Genomic DNA, 4,550 nt, shown 5'->3' with positions numbered 1-4,550 from the left:
CACACACACACACACACACGCACCCCCCACGTGCGCGCACACACACGCACACTGACCCACAGACACACATTAAGGCGCTCCTTCCCATCTGTGGCCCATGAAATAAAGGTGCTGATGAGCAGCCTCTATCAGCAGATGCCATCTTGGTCTTGTCATCAGTGGCTTGCATGGTCACAGAGAGAGGGGCTTGTGGCTTCACCTTTCAAAGAGTTTCTGCAAGCTGCTACCTCCCCTTAAAATTCCTACGCTCTATCTCTTTATGCTACATTTATTACCTGCACTTAGATAATATCCTGTCCGATCGTCCCTCCTCTTCCCCCCTCGCTTTTTTTCCTTTTCTTTTTTTCCTTCTCAGGCCAAATTGCAGAGACTCTGAACCCAGCAGAATAAGAAGTGTTGAAAAGTTGACATCAACCTCACGACCGCTGCTTTCTCTCAACTTGGCTAATAAAAAAGCAGATTTAACTTATTGATTTAGTAAATCAGATCTTTATGTCTCCTACTCTATTGGGTGAGAACTTCCATAAAATCCCTTTCGCCTCTTCGTGGTCAGAAAATCATCAGCCAATTGGATTTTCATCTCGTCTTCATCTGCTGCAGAAACGACTCGCGCTCTGAGTCCGTTTTGTCTACCCAAGCTGTGTGTCTGTGCCTCTGTTTCGTCTGGTCAAATTAAAAAGTGTGAGTTTGTCGGCGCCGAGGGAAGACGAGCGAACGCCGAGCCAGTCCGGTCTACGGATTCCACAGGAAAACGTTCAGATGACACCTGGTACCTGTTTCCTCCATCAGCGTTTGAAGAGAAAACAAACACCTGAGCGGGAAGGCAGGGGAATTCTCCCTCTTGGCCTCCGTGACGTCAAACGGGGGCTCTGTTCCTCGTCGCTCTGCAGAACTGACACTTTAAGAGCAAGAAAACAAGAGGGCTGTTTTTCCAGTGGAGAACAAAGTTTTATAGTCGTATTGATTTTGTTTAGGAGGGGAAAAAAAATAGAAGAGATGAAGCAGAGATGCTTGTTTGGATTGATTTTACTCATCAAAGTCAAGAAGCAGAGGGAATATTTGCAATTGATTCAGTTGTTTTTAAGGCACATATTAATTTCTGAAAAAAGACATTAAAAATCAAGTTGAACAAACGTTTCAGACTGATAGCCTTAAATAGTCTCATAAATCTAGATTTTGTGCAGATTTCTGTCAGACTTTCATGCAGTTGTGACGCCCTGATGGTAATTCAAAAAAGACTTTCCGCCTTTGAACTTTGCAGGATTCTTTACTATGACTATTACAATGATCCATTGCTGTCAAGGTTGGACACAGTAAAAACCAAATAGCTTGATATTAGCTGCAATATCACCAAAGCGTCCAACTCATCTATGAAAACACAGGCAGATCCTCGACTCAAATCACGGCCCTTACTGACACCGACTGAAATCCAGTAGCCATAAGACGGCATAAGAGAAGATCTTAAAGAACAAAAAAACTTATTCAAAGGCTGCATCCTTCAACAGGACAAACCTGAACATTTGAGCTTTTTCAGGAAGAACCAAACTGAAAGGAGGAGGAGTTTTACTGAGGCTGATCGCGACACGTTACATCCCTTTACTAACAGGAGGCTCTACTGAACTGATGAAGTTTTTCAACAAGAAAATGCAGAAGTTTACGACACCATTCTGATTTCTTCCAGAAATGACACTGGTTTCCTCACCACAAGGAGCAACTTTCCCTCAAGGTTAGGTTACTGGAAAATCTTGCATCAAGCATGGCTAAGCTAGTTGTTGAAATGGTGGGACAATTCACGTCTGAGTCCTGGTTTTTTTGGTTTTTCTTTTTTATTGACGAATTCTCTTGAACTTTGGATCAGCTCATGAAAGAGCCTGTTTAAATTTGGTTTCCAGTAAATTGATCACTCTGCTTGGTCTGCTGTTGCTGCTGTCTCTTCCTTTTGCATTTTACAACCTCACTTTGATCCTGAAGAATGGAACTCGAATAGCTGTAACTTTTTTCATTCTCTCAAGATTTTTACCAGAATTGTGTCCCAAGATTTGAACAACCAAGTCTAATCAGATCAGCCAACTTTGATTTTTTATTTTTTATTTCCCCCACTGGATGCTGTAAGTCACAATAATCTATTAATCAGAGCAGGCATCTCAGGAAAAATTGTTAAAAAATTTTTTCTCTGTCTCTAATTAAAGAGAAACAACAGTGAATAAAATGTTAACAGGAAATGTTGTTTTATGTAAAATACATGTATTTCTATTTTTATTTGTCACTGGCAGTTTTGTTTTCATATCCGAAGTTAATTGTGTAAAATAAAAACACTTGAAGTATCCTTAAATATTCAGATACAAAGGATACCAATTCAATACAAATTATGTTGAGGCTTTCTTAATTGTGGAATAATCCATTACACACACACACTCTCTCTTTTGATATTGTTTGATTGATGCATAGATCATCAAGACAAAATACATACTGAAGTGAATTTGAAATGCTACCAAAGACCAGAGAAAGGATTTTATCAATCATTAAATACCAAACATTAAAGAAAATACCTATTCCAGTGTTTTAGTACATAAGAAGTACATTTAGTACATAAGAATATTGGATTTGGATATACAGCAATCCTATCGCTTATTTTAAAATGGCATATGTCGCATGTATTTTTGTGATTATTCTGGCTGCCTAATGTCTAATATAATATTAAAGGACAACATAACATTCACGAATTTCTCCCCTTGTTTGAATGTTGAGATGATCCTGCAGGTCATTTTCATTCAGTCTAGGCAAAGTTTGCTCGTGTTCGTAAACAATATGGTGATCTGATTCATTAAAAAAAACGTTCTAGTATTTCTATTAGGTTTTCCGTTGAGATACTTTACAAATAACTACAGTAATGGCAAGACATGTTGGCTTTTACCTGGTTGTAAAAGCAAGAAAAAAAAGCCTCCAGGCAGGTAAAAATGCATGAAACAGATCATTTGTGCTGTTTTGCTGCTGTGTGGTTTTAATCAGCGGCGTTACTACGACGAGCAAAGCCGTGACTAACACGAGCGTTTGATAGGTAAGAATTAATTAGTGTGTGTAATCACGCCTGCTGCATTAGGCTTTGGGTTTGCATGTTTGTATGTAAGAGTGTTGTGAAACGGTTGACTGGGCCAGTAAACAGCTTAGTAGTAATTACCACTATAAAACTGCAGGTTCTGCTCTGCCACCACTCAGTGAAGAAAAGCCCACCCTTGAGACAAGAGTGTGAGCACAATGCTGGCTGTTAATTTGCTTTTATGGAGTGCATTCGGACCAGAGTGACTGGTGTTAACATGCTTTCTTTCTAAGATATGTTTTACCCGAAATAAAAAAAAGAGAAAAACACGCAAATGAAATAATGATATTCTTTCGGTTTGACTGATTCTGACGAAGCAAAAATAATTTGTTATAGTGTTAATGCAACATTTCATTGCAGAATACATGGACGGCTAGTACATTAAAAAGAGACAATAAATAAATTTAGTGTTTAGTTCTCTCTGTCTCATAGTTGTTAAGGTATAGTTATTTGAAGCAAAGTCATCCCCAAGCTGACCTTTTGATCCCATTTTCACTTCTTAATGGGAAACCAATAAAGTGAAAATAAGACTAAAAGTGGGTGCGTGTTTCTGTGTGAGTGTGTGTTGATGTAACCTGCTGTGTAATTAGACGTTTGGTCACTAGAGGTGACGAGGAGAACAGGCCCTGGAATGCCCTATGCCACGTCTGTGAAGAAATCCCCTGAAGACATACACACACACACACATGCAAACGCACACATATGCACACACACACACACACGCACTCACACACAATTATTGTCTCTCCACCTCGGTGAACCCCTGCTGTCCAGGCTTCATTATCTCCAAACCCCTCCAATGAAGGTTCCAATGAGGAGGAGGGGGGCAGACAAAGTTTGGTTCCCCCCTTCTTTCCGGAGCCCTGGGGCTTTGCTGGAATTTACACCCCTGAGCCTGAGAACGGAGAGGGTCCACAATCATCCACTTTCCCATTGTTGGGGAGAAAGTGGAACAGTGGGCTTACATCGGAGGAGGAGAAGAATGGGAACACACAGAGAGGTGAAATGAAACTGATTTCCCCTTGTCTTTGCCGGGGGCTTCGGTGCTTCTGTCGCTCAGCGTGGCGCTTTGGATGTCGGAGGGATGGAGAGCAGAAGTGAGGGGCAAGAGTGACATTCCTTTCTAACTAGATTTGTCTTTTTTTTGTCATCTGCAAACATTCTCCCTCCAAAGGTTTTCTTGTTTCTGCTTTCCCTGCTTCCTTTTTCGTGTGTGTGTTTGTGTGTAACCCCAACTACAGACAATTCCCTTTCACAATGCCAAATTACACCACTATTAATGTTACTGCCGAAAAAGTGATAATTAGATAAGCTAAGTTGCAGGGGGAAGTCTACTGTGAGCCCCCCTGTGAAAAACTTTACATTGTTTTGAGTGCAGAGCCAGAAAGAAAGGCCAATAAAAAACCACTTCCCCTGTAATTTAGGTCAGCATCTTCCCCCCCGAAAACAAACT

The sequence above is a fragment of the Poecilia reticulata genome, chromosome 16 (assembly GCF_904066995.2).
Source record: "Poecilia reticulata chromosome 16, P_reticulata-male-v2, whole genome shotgun sequence".
NCBI lineage: Eukaryota > Metazoa > Chordata > Actinopteri > Cyprinodontiformes > Poeciliidae > Poecilia > Poecilia reticulata.
The sequence above is the reverse complement of the archived record's forward strand: the minus strand, read 5'-3'. Positions refer to the sequence as shown.